At 38.7% G+C, this 25055-nt stretch overlaps 1 pseudogene; it reads right to left on the minus strand.

The window, feature by feature from the left end:
* The window catches only part of LOC123802273 (E3 UFM1-protein ligase 1 pseudogene), a 74139-nt pseudogene that overhangs the window by 32198 nt on the left and 16886 nt on the right, over positions 1-25055 (minus strand).

Below are 25055 nucleotides of genomic sequence, written 5' to 3' on the forward strand. Positions count from 1 at the left end.
CCTAAATGGAAACCAGTTTGGTATTTTGAAGCAAAGAAAATGGCAGCAAGAAGTTGGAAGAGAACCTGAAGAATTTCTGTTTCGAGCAATGTGGGAGAGAGCCTGAATATCCCTCCCAACTGAAAAATAAAAATCTTGGTAAAATTAAGGATTCTTTTAAATGAATTGCTGAACTGGCATGAATGAACGGATTCATCAGAAGTAAAAAATATAATGAAATAGGCTTTTATCCTGAATGTTTCTGCTGAACCCTAGAGACTTAAACTTCTGCCTTAATGACCACATGGGCTTGGGGACAGGAGGTGTAATGCTTAATTTTATGTGTCAGTGTGGATGAGGCACATTGCCCAATATTTGGTCAAATATTATTATGGATGTTTCTGTTAAGGTGTTTTGGGATGAGATTACATCAGTAGACTCTGAGTAAACCAGATTGGCCTCCATAATGTTGGTGGGGGGGTCTCATCTAATCAGCTGAAGTCCTGAATAGAACAAAAGACTGACCTCTCTAGAGTAAGAGGTAATTCTGCTAGCAGACTGCTTTTAGACTTCATCTGCCGTATCAACTTTTCTAGTTTTCCAGAAGACTGTCTTTGGACTTGAAGTGCAATCCTTTCCTGAGTCTCAAGTCTACTGGCTTACCCCATCAGATTGAGGATCTAGCCACACACACACACACACACACACACGCACACACACACACACGCGTGCGTGCACATACGCACGCACGCACACATTCTAATGATTCAATTTCTCTGGAGAACCCCTACTAATATAAAAGAGAAAACCTAAATGGAGAGGATAGTAGGAAGCCTATTACATAAACCTGAAATCTCAAAGAGGTATAACCTCAATGTATAGACAATCAAGAAATAAACTCACCACATGAAATTGCATTGCAAAAAAAAAAAAAATTAACTGACACCAGGTGCTAGTAGTGAAATAAAATAACTAGAGAAATCATAATCATAAGCTACTTCTCACATGAGTTTGCAGTCCAAATTCGTATCAGTTTTATGATCCAAAAAAACCCTTCAAGGGTGGATTTTTTTAATCAATACTATTTAAGGTTTTTGATAAATTTCAATACAATAAAACCCAGCTTTTGTGATACAGTACAGTTCTATAAGTTAACAGACATATAGTGTATCCATAACTATAACCATGATAGCAGTTCATCACCCCCCAAATTCCTCGTGTTACCCCTTTGTAGTGAAACGCTTCCCCAACCACCAAATACTCACAACCACTACTATAGTTTCACCTCTGCTCTCCATTGCTATCCTTTTGCTTTTTCCAGAATACATACAAAATTTTTTTTCAGGATACATACAAATGGAATAATAATGGAGTAGGAAATCTTTTTGATAAATCATCGTCCTTGATGATTACTATCATTCATGCCAGCTCAGCAATTCATTTTAAAAGATTCTTAAAATATTTTAAATATGAAAATGGTTTTGAGACTCACACATATATCAATAGCTCTTCTTTTTTACTGTTTAATACTATTCCATTGTATAAATCCACCACAGTTTGTTCATCCGTTCACCAGCTAATGGGTAACTGGGTGTCTTTCAGGTTTTGGTAATTACAGATAAAGCTGATTTTTTTAATGTAAAGTTTTATACATTCACATAAAGATTTTTATGTGAACATAACTGCTATTTCTCTTGGGTGAATACCTAGGAGTGGAACTGCTGGATCAAAGGGCAAGCATACAATTACCTTTATAAGAAACTACCAAACTGATTTTCAAAGTGGCTGAACCTGCACCATTTTGAATTCCCACCCGCAATTTATAAGTTCTTCCTCATCTTTGCCAGCACTGGATGTTCTCTGATTTTTTAAAAAATAAACCATTCCTTTTTTTTAAGGTACCACAAAATTTAATAGAAACGGGCAACTTTATTTTTAATAACATTCTTAAATCTGCCCATCAAAATCACAGTAGATAATGATTTAAGAATTTTTATTTTATTAATGAAATTAGATTTTTACATAAAAAAATCAAAATGATGTTATTTTCAAAAACAATAAAAATTTTTTATTTACTATGGAAAAATAACCATTTTAATAAATGAAAAAGAATGGTTTTCTTGTTATTTTTTTGGTTGTCTCTCCTGTTTTCATTCTTACAATTTAAGAAAGTCAGAATGATTTTATTTGCTTCATTGTCTATGATCTAGTTTGACACAAATGGGGATTACTTTGGTATTTGCTAAAACATAAATGATAAGGTTCTTAAAGATTGAATAGAATGTTAAGTTGGGTGTTCAATATTTTGAAAGCTGAATAAACTAAAATAATTGGAGTTTGTGGTCACAAAGCATTTGTCATTTTTCTTCTTTTGTCCATATGAAAATACATTAATAGAAAATTATCAATGGAAAACATTTTAAAATTTATGTTACATTCCTATCAACTTTATTATTTTTTTAAAAAATTTTATTTATTTATTTGACAGAGAGACAGCCAGCGAGAGAGGGAACACAAGCAGGGGGAGTGGGAGAGGAAGAAGCAGGCTTCCAGCAGAGGAGCCTGATGTGAGGTTTGATCCCAGAACGCTGGGATCACGCCCTGAGCCGAAGGCAGATGCTTAACGACTGCGCCACCCAGGCGTCCTCCTATCAACTTTAATAATAATGCTTAGTCAGCAATTTTATCAGTTTCTTTCACTCAGTATTAATACTTTGTCTAGAATTAGAGTAGAGGTAGACTGATAATTTTTACTCATTTTGGAACACAGTTTTAAGTGCCATGTAAGGAATTACAGAAAACCATACTTTTTTTATATTTGAGATTTAACACTGTTATATTCAAAATAAGTTTCTAAAGATTTATTTATTTATTTATTTATTTATTTATTTATTTATTTATTTAAGAGTGAGAGCAGGTGAGCCAGCACGAGACAGGGGCAGAGTGAAAGGGAGAGAGAATCTCAAGCAAACTCCGCACTGAGCGTTGAACTTGACCCAGGACTCTATCTCACGACCCTGAGATCATGACGTGAGCCCAAACCAAGAGTCAGACACTCAACCGAGCACTGAGGCACCCCCAAAATAAAATTTCTGATATATAATAAATTGTTGCTTAAAACTCATTTGGTTGAAATTACTACTCCAAGGAACTACTTTAGTTACTTTTAAATACTAATAGTCTTTAGAAAACAAGAACACCTATTTTCTTATGAGGATTTTCATTTTCGAAGAAAAAGAAAAGTTTCAGTGACATCGGTGCACTTATAGCTCCTCCTACAACAAAGAATTAGGTACCAGAGTGACTACTGATATAAAAAAAAAATAAAATTTCGAAATGCAAATTGGGTTAAAGAAAAATACTTGTATTACATTTTTAGTTGTTTTAATGTTAAAATGCAACTTATACCTATTAAGAAGTAACTTTCTTTTTTTTTTTTCTTTCACTCTCGTTTGCATCTTGTTTTAGAATAGAGCACAGATATGTATGGGTCCCTCTGCTGTTCCTCTGTACCTATGAAGGCATCCCCAAAACCCCCAACCACATAAAAGTTCATTCCTATGGGTGAGATGGGAGGCTCTCCATCTGCCAGAAATAAAAACAAGGGCTTAGTAATAAAAAAATTTGGGGGTGAGGGCCTGGGTACCCCAGTTGGTTAAGCATCTGCCTTTGGTCCAGAGTCCTGGGATCGAGCCCCCTGTGAGGTATTCTCCCTCTTTCTCTGCCCCTCACCCCCCCTGCTCATTCTCTCTCTCTCAAATAAATAAATAAAACTCTTTAAAAAACATTTTTTGGCAAATTTCCATATTTTAAGTTTGAGGTATTCTCTACTACTTTTAAAATACATGGTTTTCATTTTTGACACCAAAGGATTTTTTTTCTTTTTAAATAAAACATGACCACATTTTAAGTTTCTGCCTAATACGTGTAAAAATAGAATAATGTCACTTGAAATCTAACAACAAAACAAATGAATCCTCTTCTAGAGATGAAAGATATCAGAAAATGTATTCTTCATTCAACATCTGAAAATAAAAATAAACCTGAAATGATAATTTTTAGAATTATAATGTGAAAAAGAAATCTTCCATGGTTGAACCCAATTTACAAAAATTCACATTTTTATAAGATTTACCACTGAATACAATACTACTGTTTAAACTGGATTGTGGGGACCAGGGATTCTGCAGTGAATAGTTACTGGTAACCACTCACCTTAAACTTTGGGGGGAAAATGTTTACAATATGACAAGAGTAAATTAAGATCATTACCCGTCTGTCACAGACTAGTTCCTGGATTTGAGAACAAAGTCTTTAATGGATGAAGAAAGTTCTTGAAGCTCTTTACGAGTAGTATTGGTGATATCTTGTTGTTCTTTGGCTAATTCATCATTCCAGGGATCATTTCCCTGTCTAGTCTTCTTATTTTGACTAGCTAAATGCTTTACATCTAACCCTTGATACTTTACCAAAAGTGTATTCTGATCCTCTTGGGATTTTCCTATTTAGAAGAGAGGTGATTGGTGGGACACACCTGGTTGCATGGTGCACAGTGTGGGTTGAGAACTGAAATTGGACTCAGTGTGAGGTGCAGAATAAGAGCAGGACCTTCTAGAAAGTCCTTGATTGTGTGCTTTCTACCAGTTCCAGAGGTAGAAGAAGTTGAAGTCATGAACACTGAACATACCACCTCGAGATAAATTTTATTAAGAGATTTTATTAAGTAAGCAGCAAGTTCAGAAATAAACTTAAGGGCATCTTGTATGTGTTTTCTTAAAAAAAAATCTTCAATCTCATCCTGGAACATAAAAGTGATCTCTGGTTTCTTCTTACCAGTGTGAGATGACTCATCATCACTGTCTTTACCTTTTCTTCCTTTCTTCTTTTTTTTTTGTTTTTGTTTTAAGTTTTAAGTTTTGTACTCTCTGCCATTGCTCCCACCATCTCCTCCCACACTTCCACTGCCCTCTGTTGCCTTCCTCCCTCGTTCATCTTTTTCATCCTTTTTACTTATATTAATGCTTTCTAAAATGGAAACCTGTTCCAGATCTTCTTCAGTGATTAAATGAACAGGATTATTTTTCATATCTTTTTCAGTGTTTTGGTGCATCAAGTCACTGAACAGTTCTGTGCAGATAAGTTTTCCGCTGACTGCAACAGTGTCGCTAAAGACTAGAGCTAAAGTCAACTTGCTGAATGCTCTCATCACCTGTGGAAGCGACACTGCATTTTCAATTGATAAAGAACTGGGCAACAGAGGTGCGACGTTAACCATGTTCCAGAGCTGATGGCTTCCTGTCCTGAGGCTTCCACACGATCCGCAGGTCCTTGACCAACACAAGCTGCTTTCAAAAAACCAGAGTCGTGTAGTCTTTGATCTTTTCTTTATGTAGCTCACAGCACTTGGGAATCCAAGTTTGAACAAAGCATCAAATTCTTGACGGCCACTCTGCCTGCAAAAGGACTCCACCCAAGTACTCTCTGTTCTGGAGTAAATGTCAGGGACAAAACAGTGCCATGTCCTGTCTCTCGCCAACCACACTGCCTCATAAACGTCCACTATTAACAAGTTCCTCAAGCACAGAGTAGAGCAGCTGCTCTTGACATCCATATTTTGAAATGAGAGAATTCACTGCTGTAGCCGGGTAAAAGCACTGAACAGTCCGTGGATGCGTGCTTTACGTCAGGCTACAAAAGCTTCAGTAAATGTTACTGCTCTGTTATTAAGATCGATGGGTCCATTAATAATTCTACCTAGTCACTGAGTTAGTGCCTGTGTCAGAAAGCTTCCAGGAAGATCACAGATTTTACACAGTTCTGATGTGGTGACCTGACCACTTTCTTGCAATTTATCATTTACCTCTTCTGCCAACCGATCCAAACAGTCCTCATCTATCATCTATCAACACTAGCTGAACGTGCTTTTCTGATTTAACAGGGTCACCAGTTGTATTTTCACTATGAGTCAGGTCTACATTGGTCACCTGTTGTAGATCAGCGTTTACTCGACCACCTCAGACATAGAGCTTATTTCTCATTACTCTACTAATTTGGGCTGGAGTAATGTATTCCTTCCCATCACGTGTGTGAGCTACTTCTAGTTGTTTCTGAGCAATCAACGTATTCACAACCTCAATGCAGTTCTGCTCTGACAACCTCTGCGTGACCTCGGCGAGCTGCGCCCGCTGGACATCAGCCGCCAACCGCCAGATCTCCTCGCAGGGGTCCTTTCTCTACGCCCCCAGCTGCTGAAGAACTGACCACATGACAGCCTAAGAAATCAACCATCCTAATTAGTGAATAGTGATATCAAGATGTTTTTAAGCTTGCATTTCCCTAGAGACTGAGGATGCTGAGCTTCTTATCTGGCAAATGTATTCCTTTTTTGATGAAATGTCCATTCACATCTTTTGCCAATTTGTTTTTTGAGTTGTTTTCTTATTGTTGGGTTTTGAGAGTTCTTTTTATATTCTGGATTCTATTTATCTGTCAGATTTGTGATTTGCAAACATTTCTCCCAGTGTGTGGCTTGTCTTTTCTTCCTCTTAATACCCTAGTTTTCAATTTGGATAAAGCTGACTGATCCATTTTCCTGTGGATCATGTTTTTGTTGTCCTAAGAACTCTTTTCCTAACTCAAAGTCGCAAAGATTTTCTTATACACGTTCTTTTAGAACTTTAATACTTGTATGTTTTACCTTTAGGTTGATGATCTAGTCTGAATTAATTTTCATCTGAGGTGTGAATTATGGGCTTTCTTTTTTTATATGGACATCCAATTTTTTGAGCACCATTTGTTGAAAAGACCATCCTTTCTTTAATTGCTTTTTCATCTTTTTCAAAGATGGGTCTATACCAGGCTCTCCATTCTGTTCCATCCATCTATTTGCCTATCCTTTCACCAATACAACACTGTCTTAATGATAGTTTTTCTTTGATTTCAGAACTGTTTTCACTCCTCCCATTTATTTGCCTGTCAGCTTGTTAAAATCTTTTTTAAAAAAACCCAAAAATTCCTAATGGGATTGTATTGGATCTATCAATCACTTTGGGAAGAACTGACTTTGTAACATGGTGAGACTCCCAATCCATGAACTAGGTACATATCTCCATTTGTTTATGTCTCTCTTGGGTTTCTTTCATCAGTGTTTGTAGTTTTCATCATATACACCCTACAGATTTTTATTCCAATTGCTAGGATAGAGAAATACAGTTAACTTTTACATGCCAACCTTGTATCCTGTGTTCCTGGTACACTCACTAATTTAGGGGTATTTTTTGTAGATTTTTTTTGTCTTTTGCTTATAGACAACTGTGTTATCTGTGAATAGAGATTTATTACTGCCCTTTTAATCTGTAAGCCTTTTATTTCTTTTTCTTGCCTTATTGTACTGGCGAGAACTTCCAGTTAATGGGGGGAGGGGATATCATTGCCTCATGTCAGGTCTTATGGGAAAAGCATTTAGTCTCTGACTATTAAGTAAGGTATTTAGCCTCTGTAAATACCCTTCATCAGGTTAAGGAAATTCCATGCTATTCCTGGTTTTGACAAGTGCTTTTTCTGCATCTACTGAGATGATCATCTGGTTTCTTTCTTCAGTCTGTTAATACAATAAATTATACTGATTTTTTAAATGTTGCACCAACCTTGCATTCCCAAGACAAACTCCACTTGGACATGCTGTATTTTGTTGTTGTTGTTGAGTGGTTTTACATGTCTGTTTATGAGAGATACTGGTCGGTAGTTTACTTGTAGCAGCTTTGATTTTGGTATCAGGGTAATGCTGGCCTTATATAATGAATAGGAAAGTGTTTTATTTCTTAAATGTTTAAAGATTTCACCAGTTAAATCACTTAGACTGGAGTCTTTTTTTCTGGAGGGTTTTTAACTATGAATTCAACTTCTTTGATAGGATATTCAGGTTATCAATTGCTTCTTCAGTAAATTTTGGTAGATTGTGTCTTTCGAGGAACCGTCAAAATTGTGGGCATAGACTTGTTGGTAGAATTCCCTCACTGGGATTCTATTGTCCTTTCTCTCATTCCTGATATTGGTGATTAGCATCTTCTATCCTTTTTTCATGGTTTCCAGGTTTATCAATTTTAATGATTTTGAAGGAGTTATATATATATTTTAAAAGATTTTATTTATTTATTCGACAGAGATAGAGACAGCCAGCGAGAGAGGGAACACAAGCAGGGGGAGTGGGAGAGGGAGAAGCAGGCTCATAGCGGAGGAGCCTGATGTGGGGCTCGATCCCATAACGCTGGGATCACGCCCTGAGCCGAAGGCAGACGCTTAACCGCTGTGCCACCCAGGCGCCCCTGAAGGAGTTATATTTTTGAAAAGTATCTTAGCAGGTATATTATTTTGAGTTAACAGGTTTTTTTTCTCTGAGCACTTTAAAGATGTCATTCCATTGTCTTCCAGCTTGACTGGTTTCTGATGAGAAGTCCTGTGATTCATGGCATTGGTCCTCTATACTAATGCATCTCTTTTCTCTAGGTGCCTTTAAGAATTTTTTCTTTGTCTTTGGTTTTCAGCAGTTTGAATATGAAAGCCCACAGGTGAGTGTGTACAGAGTGCGTTGGTATAATCCTTATTATAATATAATAATAATTTATAATCATTATTCTGAACTCTAGTTCTGACTCTCATATCCATACTGATTAGGTCCCTGGCAGTCAGTACTGCGTCTTGTTCTCTTTTTTGAGGTGAGTTTTTCCATCTTGTCATTCTGTCCAGAGAAGAATAGATGAATGAGAGAGCAAAATATGAAAATGGCAATAACAACCCCAGAGACATATACACTAAACAAATCAGAAGAGACCTGAAACCAGAAAAAAATATAAGAAAAAAGAGAAAGAATATAATCAGACAGGTGAACAGAACAGAGCAATACACTAGATCCTGTATTTTGGTCTGTTTGTTAGAAAACTAGGTCCCAAAATGTAAAGAAAGAAAAACTTATATATGTACAAAATAAAATTAAATACAATGAAAGGATACATGTAACTGTTAAAATGAAAATTAAAAAAAAAAAAAGAAGGAATATAAACAGACAGGTGATGAGAACAAAGCAATCCACTATATCCTGAGTGTATTTTGGTCAGTTTGTTAGAAGAAACTGCATCCCAAAATTGTAGAGAAAGAAAAACTTTTATACATACAAAAATAAAATTAAATACAATGAAAGGGCAGACGTACTTACAAAAATGAAAATTAAAAAAAATTTAAAAAGAGTTAATAAGAAATTTGTTGAAAAAGGAAAGAGAAAAAAATTAAAATTTAAAGACTAAAGAATCGTGGGGAAATGACCATGAAGTCTATGTGCTGTAATCCTCTAGCACTGGAGTTCTGCAGTTCTCTGTGATCGCTAAACTTGGTCTTAGCTGGATGTTCTTGCGGATCTTCTGGGGGAGGGGCCTCTTGCACTGATTCTCAGGGGTCTTTGCCCCAGCGGTGTGCACTGCCCTTGCCAGGGGGCCAGGCTAAGTGAGGGCCTCCAGATTGCTTCCTGTGGCTTTTGCTTTCCCAGATGCTTTAGAGGATGAGAATGAAAACAGTAGCCTGCTAATCTCCAGCCTTGGAGCTGAAAGCTTGGGGGCCCATTCTTTAGTGAGCCCTCAGGGAAAAACAGTCAATCACTCCTGTCTCCCTGGTCTCCATCCCGCACTCCATGCTCACCCAGCCTGTGACTCTTGCGTTTCTACCTCAGACCCTGCTTCGAGTCTCCAAATCTTGCAAACTCCTGCAGCACACACCCATGCCGCTCCTCCCCAGGGAGGATGTATGTGGCAACCAAGCTGAAAGCCCACTCCTGGACTCAGTGTTTGCAGCTGGCTTCCCTGCTCTGATGCCTGGGAACTCGACCGTACTCTGGCACCCCTGGTCTTCCTGTGACCCCAGGGATCCTGAGACCACACTGTCCCACCTAGGATTCCACCCTGCTTCACCACCTGAGCGCCTTTCAGGCAGGGATGTCCCTCACCAGAGCAGACTTCTAGAAGTTCCGATTGTGTGCTCCGCTGCTTTTTCACTTTCTGGTAGCCTGCTTGCAGGGGCTCCCTCCCCCTGCAATCTATCTTCCCATCTATCACTTCAGATTCCCTTCCACACCTCTTACCTTGCAGAAGGGGGTGGCTTTTCTATTTGTAGAGTTGCAGCTATTCTTTTCTTAGATCTCCGGTAGAGTTTACAGGTGTTCGGAACGATTTGATAGCGATCTAGCTGAATTCCAGGGACCAGACGAACAAAGGGTCTCCTACTCCTCCGCCATCTTGGACTCACTCCAATTACAGTTATCTTAAATAATCTGACAGTTCCAACGTCTGTGTCATATCTGAATCTGGTCTGTTGTTTGCTTTGTTTATTGACGGTGTGTTGTTTTCTACTTCTTGTTTATCCACATGCTTTGTAGTTTTTCTTCTTACATTAGTAATGACTCAGGTAAATTGTTCTTATGCCTGGAAATGGACATGCCCTTTCCTTCCTCTAGTCCTTTAGTGTGGGGCTTCGAGTCAATCTAGTCAGCAATTGAGCTGGATCTAAGGTTTGTTGTGCACCATAGTCTTCAAATTCTTTCATAAATACTTGGTTTTTAGGTTGGGGATCAATTGCCAATGTCTGCTCTTCCTCCAACTCTAAGCTACCCTTTTAGGCTGCACCTCTTGCTCCATACTCTTACAATTCTCCCAGCAATATTTCACTATTACTTGTAGCTTGATACTCTTTAGCCATGTGGCAGAGGTATAAGGGGAAGCATTTTCGCTTGCTCTGATTAAGCTTCCGTCTTAGGCATGCACTGTATCTCTGGGTCAAGGGATAGGGTCCCCTCAGTGCTTCTCTGTCCCCACAGCGTATAATTTTGGGCCCAGCATGTACCGCTGCCCTCCCTCAATGGGGAGATATTTTTTCTTTTCCCTTTCCCCAACAGCAACAAAGTTTCATCAATGTCCCAAGAGTGAATATTTGTTGTCCTTTCCTCCGTAGTTTAAGGTTCTGTTTAAGCAGGAAAGGATATTGATAGGGTTTTAAACCATTCCCACATTGGCTGCTATTCCCACACTCCAGGCTGGCACAAGGAGGGACTCATTCTCAGAACTCTCACGTATCATTTCTGTGAACACCTGATGAGGTTTGTGAAGAAAAGTACAGAAATGGATGTAATTTTCCCTTGTATCTGCACACCCAAATTCTCTCCCCAGCTCACACTTGGCCTCCACCAATTCTTTAAGGATTCTGGTTAAATTGTTCTTACTGTTTGGTTGCATGTTTCTCAAATAGGCAAGTGCTCGCATCTTGTCTCTACCTACATGCACTTGCCCCTCTTTAGATTTTGGGCTAGTTGGTTGCCCTTCAATCTCAGCTCTCTAATGAGTTCAAAGAACTTGTGAACTTGAAATGTGTTGAGTTTCTTGTTGATGTGCTGAAATGGTGAGTGTAGAGATATTTCTAGCTCTCTATATCCTAGAAAAATAGAGTAGAGGCTGGGTCATAGATTAAGCATATATTTGGCCTTAGTTAGTTTGGTAAACTAGATTTCCAAAGTGGCTATATCATTTTATATTCACACCAAAAATATATGAGAGTTTTAGTTGTTCTACATTCTTGTCAACTCTTGGTAATGCCAATCTTTAACTTTAGCCAGCATCTGGTTACCTCTAGTCTTTCTGTCTCTATGAATTTGCCTATTTTAAGCAACTCCAATAGGTAGAAACATACAATATTTGACTTTTTGTGTCAGGTTATATTACTTAGTATAATGCTTGTAGCATACATCAGAATGTCTTTCCTTTTAAGACGGAGTAATATTCCACTGCATGTATGTATCACTTTTTTGGTTTATCCATTCAACTATTCATGGACACCTGGATTGTTTTGGCCTTCTGGCTATTTTGAATAATGTTTTTGTAACCATTGGTATACAAATACCTGTTTAAAGTCCCTGATTTCATTTCTTCTGAGTATATACCAAGGAATGGAATTGCTCATCATATGGCATAATCATCTTATATTTACTTTCTTTTTTTTTTTTTTAAGATTTTATTTATTTATTTATTTGACAGAGAGAGAGACAGCCAGCGAGAGAGGGAACACAAGCAGGGGGAGTGGGAGAGGAAGAAGCAGGCTCATAGAGGAAGAGCCTGACGTGGGGCTCAATCCCAGAACTCCGGGATCACGCCCTGAGCCAAAGGCAGACGCTTAACCGCTGTGCCACCCAGGCGCCCCTATATTTACTTTCTTAGAAACCACTAAACTGTTTTCCATAGTGCTATTCCATTTTACATTCCCACCAGCATTGTACCATTGTACCCAGTTTCTCCACATCCTTACAAACACATGTTGTTTTCCATTTTTAAAAAATATAATAGCCATCCTAATGGGTTTGAAGTAGTAGCTCCTTGTGGTTTTTATTTACATTTCCTTAGTGACTAGCGATGTTGAGCATCTTTTTATCTGCCTCTTGAAAATTTGCATAACTTCTTTGGAGAAATGTACATTCAAGGGCTTTGCCCATTTCTTAACTGGCTTTTGTTGTTGTTCAGTTGAAGCAGTTCTTAATATGGTCTGCATATGAAACCTTTATCAGATACATGGTTTGCAAATATTTTTTCCACATTCTGTAGGATGCCTTTTCACTCTGTTGATACTGTCCTACGATGCATACAAGTTTTTTTTTTTAATTTTGATGAAGTCCAATTTATCTGGGTTGTTGTTGTTGTTGCCTATGCTTTGGTTGTCATTTCCAAGAAATCATTGGCAAATCTAATGTCATGAAGGTTTTCTTCTATGTTTTCTTCTCAGTTTTACAGTTTTAGTATTACATTAGGTTTTTATTTGCCTTGAGTTAATGGTTGTAAATGGTATATGGTAACGGTCCAACTTCATTTTTTTTTTTTTTTTGTATGTGGATATCCAGTTTTCCCAACATTTGCTGAAAACACTTTCCTTTCCCCATCCACTTGTCATGGCACTCTTGTCAAAAATAAATTGACCAATATGTGAGTGTTTATTTTCAGACTCTATTCCATTCCATTGCTGTATATGTCTGTCTTCATTCACCATTTTGATGACGTAGTTTTGCAATAAGTTTTGAAATCAGGAAGTGTAAGTCCTTCAATTTTGTTCTTTTTCAGGATGCTTTAGCTATTCAGGGTCACTTGAGATTCCCTATGAAAGTTTAGAATAGATGTTCAATTTCTGCAAAAAAACAAAAACAAACAAACAAAAACAACTCCCCCCCAAAACCTAACATCATTGGGATTTTGATAGGGTTTGAATTGAAGCTGTAAATTTCTTTGAGTAGTACTGACATCTTAACAATATGAAATCTTCAATTCTGTGAACACGGGATGTTTTCCACTTATTTGTGTCTTTAATTTCTTTCAGCAACATTTTATAGTTTTCAGTGTACAAGTCTTTTACTTCCTTGGTTAGGTTTTTCCTTAAATATTTTATTCTTTTTGATGCTATTATAAATGGAATTTTCTTAATTTCCTTTCGGATTGTTCATTGTTAGCGTATGGAAATGCAACTGATTATTGTGATGTCTATCCATAATGTCCTTGCTTCTTCTGTAAGCCCCTGCCTATGATGCTGTGTACCTGGGCAAATCAGGGTGTTTTTTGATAAAAATTCTTCTCAAATTTGGGCAGCTTATTAAGATTCTACTTCTTTAACTAGTTTGTCTCCAGGGTTTTCAAAATTTTATTATCTTGTCTAATTACACTGGATAGGACTTTCAGGGTAATGTTTTATAGAAACTTCAATAGTATACATTCTTGATTTCCTCTATAATTTGGGGAAAAACATTCAATATTTCACCTAAGGCTGGTGTTAGATGTAGCTTGTTGTATCTATTGAGACAATCGTACTTTCTTTCTTCTTTACTCTGATTTTTAAATGTAAAACCAACCTTGCATTTCTGGTATAAGTACCATTCAGCCATAGTGCATTATAGTCACTTATTGTATTATACTCTTTATTTATTATTGAATTCAATTTGCCAATATTTGTTTTTTTAATTTTTATAGGGGAAATTTTTATGTACAGGAATGGCTTATTACCCTGCTTTATCTAAACTCATTGGCCAGAACTCAGACCAAACGTAATAGCAAGGGAAGCTAGAAAATGGAACAAATGGCTAGTTCTGCCATAGAAATGAAGAGATATGGAGTATGGAAATGAGAATGTCCATTGTATATCTAAGCAATCTCAATAGGAGGAAGGGGCATACAAGGATACCAAAGAGAGACTATTTGGCTAGAAGTTGTTGAGAATTTTCCAGAATTGATAAAAATACATGAATCCACAGATTTGAGAAACACAATATATTCCAAAAGAGAACATATTTAAGAAAAATTCATGCATAAACCTGTTACAATGGACTACAAAACATCTAAAACAAATGGAAAGACAGAAACTAGAGGGAAAAACAAATCAATCAGTAAGGATTGGCAATATGACTAACAAATTTTTCAGTAGTAACACCAGATACTAGAATACCATGGGATGTCTTCAAAATGCTGAGAGAATATAATCATAATACTCCAGAATTAAGCGAAATGATCCTTTCAGAATTAAGGTAAAATAGAGATACTTTCAGATAGTCAAACACTGATAGAATTCTATTGAGAGGTCTATACTATGAAAGATGGAAAGTTATAGCATTTCTTAAATGCAAGCAGTAATGTAGAATAAGTAAAATAGTAAACATGTTTTATAAATAAATACCACCTATCTAAAATGGTAAGAGTTAATTTGTAGGATTAAATAAGAATCAGACCTAAAATGCTGGGTAACAAGAGTGTAAGTTGGAGAAGAATAAACAAAGTTCAAGTGTTTTGTGTGGTTTGGGGAAGTTTAGATTTTGGCAAATTAAATATATGTGATAAAACTGTAAGGGTAACCACTCGAAGAATAGAAATAGTATGTAAGGGGCGCCTGGTGGCACAGCGGTTAAGCGTCTGCCTTCGGCTCAGGGCGTGATCCCAGCGTTATGGGATCGAGCCCCACATCAGGCTCCTCCACTATGAGCCTGCTTCTTCCTCTCCCACTCCCCCTGCTTGTGTTCCCTCTCTCGCTGGCTGTCTCTATCTCTGTCGAATAAATAAATAAAATTAAAAAAAAAAAGAAAAAGAAATAGCATGTAAATGCCAGAGTGAATTAAAGCAAATTAAATTTTAAAACAAAGAGCAAATATTCCATTTTTAAAGGGGAAAAGTAAAAACAGCAGAAGAAATATAAAAACAAAATAATAGAAACAAGTTTAAATATATAAATAATCACAATAAATGTCTATGGACTAACTAAACTCATCGGTTAATAAACAGATAACAAGATTGGAAAAATACAGCTGTCTGCAGGTGACATACTTAAAATACAGGGACACAGGAATATTGACAATAAAGAATGGAAAATGATATCCCAGTATAATACCATTCAAAAAAATAAAAAACTAATTATTTTTTTAAAAAAGAAAGAAACCCGAGGTGGCTATACTAACATTAGACAAAATACCCTAGGACAGGAAGTATCATTAGGGACAAAAGAGAGTCACTCTAAAGGTAAATCTTGTATAATATTCTAAAGTTTGAGCAAACTAAAAAGTGGCATCAAAATACAAAAACAGCTTCTGTTTTCCAGTCTGTCATGTAAGGCACTTGAAAGTCAGTGCCTTAATCTAATGACAAGTGAAAGATAGACAAACTAAAAAATCAACAATTCTTCTTAGATCTGTCTGAAAAGTGAGGTCACACCAAACTGCTGTTCCCAAAAACTGAAGAGAAAGATAGGCGATTTTAGAAAATTACAACTCCTGGAGCAGAAACAGTCACAAGAACCAGTACCAGGTTAGAAAAAAATCTAAACTATAATTGATGAATTGCTGGAGGCCCCGTGTGGACAAGTCTGAGAATTTAAAACCCCAGAGGGACCCAGTCATCGAAGGGGGCCCCACAACTTGGTGATTTTTTACCTCCAGAAGCCTTACCAAGCTCGCATACTGAATATCAGAGAAAAACAACAACAACAACAACAAAACAAAAAACAAAAAAACCCTCCTGTTTCTGACAGGGAGAAGGGAAAAATAATCATTTTGAGATACACCAGAGCATTCTGTTTTTCATAATAAGGCCTGTCCTCAAAAGAAACTACTTTACCAAAGGCTAACCTTCTGGGGATTTTATCTGAGACTAACCAACTGGGGAAAGGGAAATACTCAACTCCACCTGGCTCTAGTCTTCCTATGTGTGACAAGAGAAAAATCCAAATTGAGCGCCCCCTTTATAATTCCATGTAGGGGATGAGAAATATACAACTCCAGACTTCTCAAATCAACCTGTCCCTTCTAAGGTGGGAAGGGAAATCTCAGAACTACTTGTGAATTTCACAGCCTAGGGTCACAAGCTTGCTAAAACAGTGAGACCTAATCACAGGACTCTAGGACACTTTCCCTCCTACACTTTATCACTACATTACTAAAGGACTATTTACCAGAGTTCCTTTTACTCAGTACATCATGTCTGGCTTTCAACAAAAAAGTATAAGGTATGGTAATAGGTAAAAAACAGTTTTGATAAGTTCACACCTATCCTTGATAAAAATTCTGAGCAAACTAGGAATACAAGGGAACTTCCTTAACCTGATAAGGAGCATTATCTTACCTGATAAGGTATAATTCAGTTGGGAATGTAATTTCATATAAAACAATTTTACAAAAGCAGCAAAAACCGTATCATACATATGACTAATTATTACAAAAACCATAACTGGAAAAACTTATTTACACAGTGTTCTTGGATGGAAAGGCTCAATAACCTAAAGATGTTAGTGATTCTCCAAATTCGTTCATAGATTCAATGCAATTCTGATCAAAATCTCTCAGGGCTTTTTATGGGATTTGACATGATCCTTAAAATTATATGCAAGAGCAAAGGGCCCAAAAGAGTCAAAACCTCTTGAAGAAGAAGAAGCTAGGGGAGTAGAATTCTGACTGATTTTTGATGTTTGATTGCTGAGAGCCTCACTCCACCTTCTTCCCTTGTGTTCTATACCTGGACAAGCTGATAAGAAAAGCTGGGCACTCCCTCCTTTGATGCTGGCAGGAGATTCAAACAAGGCATGCCCCTTTCCTAGAAACTGCAGCCCTACCCTTATCTATTAAAAACAACAACAAAGAAACAAACCCAGGCCAATGTCCTTTCTTTGCTCTTGAAAGCCACTTCAGACCTGCTTGGGAAGCCTGCTCTGCTCCCCTCAAAGATCTCAGGTAAATAAGTAATAAACTTTTGTTATACCTTCTTAGGATGTGTGTGGCATCATCTGTCTGGACATGTGAACTGAACTTTGGGTGAGAAGGGTCCATCCGCCTCTGCAGGTGACCAAACAGGGAGGATGCCTGGTGAGATACATTAAGATGTACTGAAAGGAGTACAGACGAGGGTCTCTGCATAAGTGATTTTCTTGTGTAGGAACCATGACTCCTGGAGTGGTGCAAAGTGGCCCTGGGTAAGAAGGGTAGACAGGGACCTGATTACATAGTTTTGAAAGTCAAGGTAAGGAGTTTAGATATTATTTTCAAAGTGATCAGAAGCCATTGGGGAGTTTTAAACAGGGAGAAACATGATCTGATTTTAACTTTTTAAAGATTCATCTAACTGTTATGGACTGAATTGTGTTCCCCCTCAAATTCATATATTGAAGCCCTAACCCTCAAGGTGACAATATTTGGAGATAGGGCCCTGTAAATTAGGGTTAAATCAAATGAGGTCATGAGGGTGGGGCCCTAATCTGATAGGTCTGTTGTCCTTATAAGAAGAGGGGAAAACACCAGAGATGTCTCTCTCTCTCTCCACAATGTGAGGATGGAGTGAGAAGGCAGCCATCTACAAGCCAGGAAGAGAGCTCTCATCAGAAACCAATCCTGATGGCATCTTGATCTTGGCCTTCAGAAAGATGAGAAATTAAATTTCTGTTGTCAAAGCTGCCTGGTCTGAGGTATTATGTCATGGCAGTCCTAGTAGACTATCGTGGTTAAGTGGAAAGGGGAGATCAATATTGGAAGTGAGGAGAGGAGTAAGAAGATGATGGCGGCTTGAGCTAGGGCATAAGCAGTAGGGATGATGGGAAGCACACACATCCGGGCTATCCTCTGCAGAGTAGCCCCCAGGACATGCCAATGGATTGGAGCTAGAGGATGAGAAAACTAAAGGATATCAAATTCTAGATACATATGCAGGCAAATAAATCAGGCCAACTTTCCGTTTTTAGTTTGGACTTTAAGAAAAAAATCACTTGGCTAAAAAATAGAAATAAGCTTGAAGAGGAATTAGAAGATGGTTTTGGATAGAAACAACAGTGAGGTTATATAGGCACTAAATTATCATTTTATAGTATTATGTAATATATTTTTTTACGATATAACAGGATCCTACAATCTCAGAGTACATTAGGGCAACAGCACCTGAAAGAGATATTAAGCCATCTCCCCCTAACTCCCAAAATAAAGTCTCACCTACGTTTCCTCCACACAGTAACAAGTGTTTTATTCCCTCAGAATGTATATTTGGACAGGTCTATATTGCTCTTAAGTCAATTGGGCACATGAGAAAAATTATCATTTTAATGAACTTCCAGAAATCTCTGTGAAGCTGTTACTTGAGAGCCTAATGACAGCCCTAATTTTGTCATTGTATTTTCAGGGCAATATTAAGTATAAGGTTTCTTGGGGTGCCCAGGTGGCTCAGTTGGTTAAGTGTCCAACTCTTGGTTTTCAGCTCAGGTCATGACCTCTCAGTCATGAGATGGAGCCCTGCACTCAGTTCAGAGTCTGCTTCAGATTCTCTCTCCCTCCCCCTCTGCTTCTCTCCTCATCATGGTCTCTCTCTCTCTCATCTCTCTCTCTCAAATAAATAAATAAATACATAAATACATAAATAAAATATTTTTTAAACAACACATTAAGATTTCTAGTCCACAGAAGGAGAACCGCCTGTTTTAACAGCAGAGAAAAACAGAATTTGTTTTTATACAGAATTTTTTTATTATCAAAAATTTGCTTTTGTTTTGGTCATGTTGATAATTTTTTTTTAAATGATTTTTTATTATATTATGTTAGTCACCATACAGTACATCCCTGGTTGCCGATGTAAGGCTCGATGATTCATTAGTTGTGTATAACACCCAGTGCACCATGCAATACGTGCCCTCCTTACTACCCATCACCGGTCTATCCCATTCCCCCACCCCCCTCCCCTCTGAAGTCCTCAGTTTCTTTCTCATAGTCCATAGTCTCTCATGTTTCATTCCCCCTTCTGATTACCCCCCCTTTCTTTATCCCCTTCTTCCCCTACCGATCATCCTAGTTCTTATGTTCCATAGATGAGAGAAATCATATGATAGTTGTCCTTCTCTGCTTGACTTATTTCACTTAGCATTATCTCCTCCAGTGCTGTCCATGTTGTAGCAAATGTTGAGAACTCGTTCTTTCTGATAGCTGAGTAATATTCCATTGTATATATGGACCACAACTTCTTAATCCAGTCATCTGTTGAAGGGCATCTCGGCTCCTTCCACAATTTAGCTATTGTGGACATTGCTGCTATGAACATTGGGGTGCATATGGCCCTTCTCTTCACTACGTCTGTATCTTTGGGGTAAATACCCAGTAGTGCAATGGCTGGATCATAGGGTAGCTCAATTTTTAACTTTTTAAGGGACCTCCACACTGTTTTCCAGAGTGGCTGTACCAACTTGCATTCCCACCAACAATGTAGGAGGGATCCCTTTTCTCCACATCCTCTCCAACAATTGTTGTTTCTTGCCTTGTCTATTTTTGCCATTCTAACTGGCGTAAGGTGGTATCTCAGTGTGGTTTTGATTTGAATTTCCTTGATGGCTAATGATTTTGAACATTTTTTCATGTGTCTGTTAGCCATTTGTATGTCTTCATTGGAAAAGTGTCTGTTCATATCTTCTGCCCATTTTTTGATTTGTTTATTTGTTTCTCGTGTATTGAGTTTGAGAAGTTCTTTGTAGATCTTGGATACCAGTCCTTTATCTGTAGTGTCATTTGCAAATATATTCTCCCATTCCGTGGGCTGCCTCTTAGTTTTTCTGACTGTTTCCTTGGATGTGCAGAAACTTTTAATCTTGATGAAGTCCCATAAATTCATTTTATCTTTTGTTTCTCTTGCCTTTGGGGATGTGTCATGAAAAAGTTTGCTTTGGCCGATGTCGTAGAGGTTGTTGCCTATGTTCTCCTCTAGAATTTTGATGGATTCCTGTCTCACATCGAGGTCTTTCATCCATTTGGAGTTTATTTTTGTGTATGGTGTGAGATAGTGGTCAAGTTTCATTCTCTTGCATGTAGCTGTCCAATTTTCCCAGCACCATTTATTGAAGAGACTGTCTTTTTCCCACTGGATGTTTTTTCCTGCTTTATCAAAGATTAGTTGCCCAAAGAGCCGAGGGTCCATTTCTGGGCTCTCTATTCTGTTCCATTGGTCTATGTGTCTGTTTTTGTGCCAGTACCATGCTGTCTTTGTGATCACAGCTTTGTAGTACAGCTCGAAATCCGGCATTGTGATGCCCCCAGCTTTGTTTTTCCTTTTCAACAGTTCCATGGAGATTCGGGGCCTTTTCTGTTTCCATACAAATTTAAGGACTGTTTGTTCCAGTTCTTTGAAAAATGTCCTTGGTATTTTGATCGGGATAGCATTGAAAGTGTAGATTGCTCTGGGTAGCATGGACATTTTAACTATGTTAATTCTTCCGATCCATGAGCATGGAATATCTTTCCATCTTTTTATGTCTTCCTCAATGTCTTTTAAGAGTGATTTATAGTTTCTAGAATATAGGTCCTTTACGTCTCTGGTTAAGTTAATTCCAAGGTAACGTATGGTTTTTGGTGCTATTGTAAATGGGATGGATTCCCTAATTTCTCTTTCTTCGGTCTCGTTATTCGTGTATAGAAATGCAACTGATTTCTGAGCATTTATTTTGTATCCCGCCACGTTACTGAATTGCTCTATAACTTCTAATAGTTTGGGAGTGGCTTCTTTTGGGTTTTCCATATAGAGTATCATGTCATCTGCAAAGAGAGACATTTTGACTTCTTCTTTGCCAATTTGAATACCTTTGATCCCTTTTTGTCGTCTGATTGCTGTTGCAAGGACTTCTAGTACTATATTGAATAATAGTGGTGAGAGTGGGCATCCTTGTCGAGTTCCTGATCTTAAGGGAAAGGCTTCCAGCTTTTCCCCATTGAGAATAATATTTGCAGTAGGCTTTTCATAGATGGCTTTTATGAGATTGAGAAATGTACCTTCTATTCCTACACTCTGAAGGGTTTTAATCAGGAAAGGATGCTGTATTTTGTCAAATGCTTTTTCGGCATCGATTGAGAGGATCATATGGTTCCTGAGTCTTTTCTTGTTGATATGATGTATCACGCTGATTGATTTGCGAATATTGAACCACGCTTGCATCCCAGGTATGAATCCCACTTGATCGTGATGGATAATCCTTTTAATGTACTGTTGGATTCTATTAGCAAGTATCTTGTTGAGGATTTTGGCGTCCATATTCATTAGGGAAATCGGTCTGTAATTCTCCTTTTTGAGGGGGTCTTTGCCTGGTTTGGGGATCAAGGTAATATTGGCCTCATAGAATGAGTTTGGTAGCTTTCCTTCTGTTTCTATTTTTTGAAATAGCTTTATGAGAATAGGTATTATTTCTTCTTTGAATGTTTGGTAGAATTCCCCAGGAAAACCGTCCGGGCCTGGAGTTTTGTTATTTGGAAGGTTGTTTATCACTGACTCAATTTCTTCATAATTAATTGGCCTGTTTAAGGAATCAATTTCTTCTTGTTTCAATCTTGGTAGTTTATAGGTTTCCAGGAAGGATTCCATCTCTTCCAGATTGCTTAGTTTATTGGCATATAGCTGTTGATAAAAATTTCTAATAATCCTTCCAATTTCAATGGTGCTCGTCGTGACCTCTCCTTTTTCATTCATAATTTTAATAATCTGGGTCCTTTCTCTTTTCTTTTGGATAAGTCTTGCCAGTGGTCTGTCAATTTTATTGATTCTCTCAAAGAACCAGCTTCTAGTCCTGTTGATCTGCTCTACTGTACTTCTGGTTTCTGCTTGATTGATTTCAGCTCTAATTTTGGTCAACTGCTTCCTCGTGCGTGGATTAGGCCTGTCCCTCTGTTGCTGTTCCAGCTTCTTGAGGTGAGAATATAAAAACTGCATTTTAGATTTTTCTATTCTTTTGAGTGAGGCTTGGATGGCTATGTATTTCCCCCTTAGGACTGCCTTTGCAGTATCCCATAGGTTTTGGACTGTTGTATTTTCATTCTCATTGGTCTCCATAAATTGTTTAATTTGATTTTTGATTTCCTGGTTTATCGAGTCATTCCTGAGCAGGATGGTTCTTAGTCTCCAAGTGTTTGAGTTTCTTCCAAATTTTTCCTTGTGGTTGAGTTCCAATTTCAGAGCATTGTGGTCTGAGAATATGCAGGGGATAATTTCAATCTTTTGGTATCGGTTGAGACCTGTTTTGTGTCCCAGAACATGGTCTATTCTTGAGAATGTTCCATGGGCATTAGAATAGAATGAGTATTCTTTGGTTCTGGGGTGTAGTGTTCTATATATATCTATGAGGTCCAACTCGTCGAGTATGGCATTCAAAGCCTTTGATTCTTTGCTTAGTTTTTGCCAGGGTGTTCTGTCTATTTCTGATAGTGGAGTGTTGAGGTCCCCTACTATTAATGTATTTTTATTTATATGTCTCTTTATTCTGGTTAAGAGTTGGCTTGTGTATCTTGCTGCTCCCCTGTTGGGGGCATATATATTTATAATTGTCATATCCACTTGTTGAATACTTCCCTTAAGAATAATATAGTGCCCTTCTGCATCTCTAACTATAGTCTGTAGTTTAAAATCCAATTTATCTGATATGAGAATTGCTACCCCAGCTTTCTTTTGAGGTCCATTTGCATGAAAGATGGTACTCCATCCCCTTACTCTCAGTCTGAATGCATCTTTGGGTTTGAAATGAGTCTCTTGTAGACAGCAAATGGATGGGTCATTTCTTTTTATCCAATCTGCAACCCTGTGGCGTTTTATGGGATGGTTCAAACCATTTACATTAAGACTGATTACTGAGAGATATGATTTTAATGTTGCCATGTTGCCAGTAAAGTCTTTGTTTGTATTGGCTGTGACTTTCTGTTCTGTATCACTCTTGGGGCCTTTTTACTTTTATAGAACCCCCCGTAATATCTCCTGTAGGGCTGGTTTCGTGGTTACAAAATTGGTTAGTGACTGGCGATTCTGAAATGTCTTTATTTCTCCATCAATTCTGAATGACAGCCTTGCTGGGTAAAGGATCCTTGGCTGCATGTTTTTCTCTGAAAGAGCTTTAAATATGCTCTCCCAACCCTTTCTCTCATTCCAGGTCTGTGTAGACAGGTCTGACGTAATTCTGATGCTTTTGCCTTGGTACGTGAGAAATTTCTTTGCCCTGGCCGCTTTCAATACTGTATCCTTGCATCTAATATTTGCGAATTGCACTATGACGTGACGTGGCGTAGGTTTGTCATGGTTGAGCTTGGGAGGGGTCCTCTCTGCCTCTTGGACACGAATGTTTGTTTCCCTTGCTAGATTAGGGAAGTTTTCAGCTACAATTTGTTCAAATATCTCTTCTAGACCTCTGTTTTTCTCCACCCCCTCGGGGATGCCGATGATTCTAACATTGGATCGTTTCATTGAGTCAGTAATCTCCCGTAACCTACATTCGTGGGCGTGGATTTTTTTAAGACCATCTTCTATTTTCATTTTTTCCTCTATTAACCCATCCTCCAATTCACTAACCCGTTCCTCTGCTTCTGCGACCCTGGCCGTCAGAGCCTCTAGTTTTGCCTGCATTTGGCTCATAGAATTTTTAATTTCTGTCAGATTCGCTCTCATTTCTGTTCTTAGGGATTCTATATTCTCAGTAACCTTTTCGTTAATAGTTTTTTCAATTCTACTCATCATTTTGACCATCGTTACTCTGAATTCCATTTCTGATAATTTGGTTACATCCATATCCATTATTTCTGTGGCAGAGGCCACAGAATCACTGTCTTTTCTTTGCTGGGGGGGGCTTCTCCTTCTTGTCATTCTGATGAAGAGAGGTTGCGGGGTTTCCAGAGCCCAAATTATTGACTGGGTCCCAGGCCGTGCCCCTTGTTTTATAGGGATCTTAGGGATGTGGGCTTCTTCTTTAAAGATTTTATTTATTTATTTATGTGGCAGCCAACCAGCGAGAGAGGGAACAGAAGCAGGGGAGTGGGAGAGGAAGAAGCAGGCTTCCAGCGGAGGAGCCCGATGAGGGACTCCTTTCCGGAACGCCGGGATCACGCCCTAAGCCGAAGGCAGGCGCTCAATGATTGCGCCACCCAGGCGCCCGGGTTGTGGGCGTCTTGATTTTTCAGCCTGCCTTCTGTGTTCTGGGGGAGGGGCCTGCCGCGCCGATACTCAGGCAACCCTGTTTGGTTAGAGTCTCGGCGTCCCCTGCGAGGGGGGATGGGGATGGGCACTCCCTGAGCCGGTATTTCCAGGCTTTTGTTCTCTGGCGGCTTTCCCTGGCGGTTTGCTGTGCCTCTTCTGAGAGTCAGAGCAGCAGCGGCCAAATTTCAGCCTCTGTCTCAGAACAGAGGGATTGCGGCCCGTTCTCTACTAATGTTCTGGCCACTTTAACTCTGTTTCTGTTGGTGCTGCTCAACCCTGCAGCGTCCGGGATGTGCGCCCCACACCCGGCATCCCAGCCCTCACTTCCAGGGCCGGCGCGTCTCTGTCCTTTGTGTTTCTAACGCCGCCAGCCGCCAGCCGCCAGCCGCCCCGCGCGCGCTCCCGGATCTCCCGGTCTCAGTCTGGATCCAGTGAGCGCACCGGGATTCCGGGGTTCCGCGAGATGCCTGGTGGCGCGCGCACCCGGCTCACGGTCTCAGTCTGCTGTTTTGCGGGTGCCGACCACGAGCCCCGCCCGCTCTCCCGTGCAAGTGGCTACCGCTTCCCGGCGCC

The sequence above is a fragment of the Ursus americanus genome, chromosome 31 (genome assembly GCF_024610735.1).
Source record: "Ursus americanus isolate L20-20 chromosome 31, mUrsAme1.1.p, whole genome shotgun sequence".
In the NCBI taxonomy this organism is placed as follows: Eukaryota; Metazoa; Chordata; class Mammalia; order Carnivora; family Ursidae; genus Ursus; species Ursus americanus.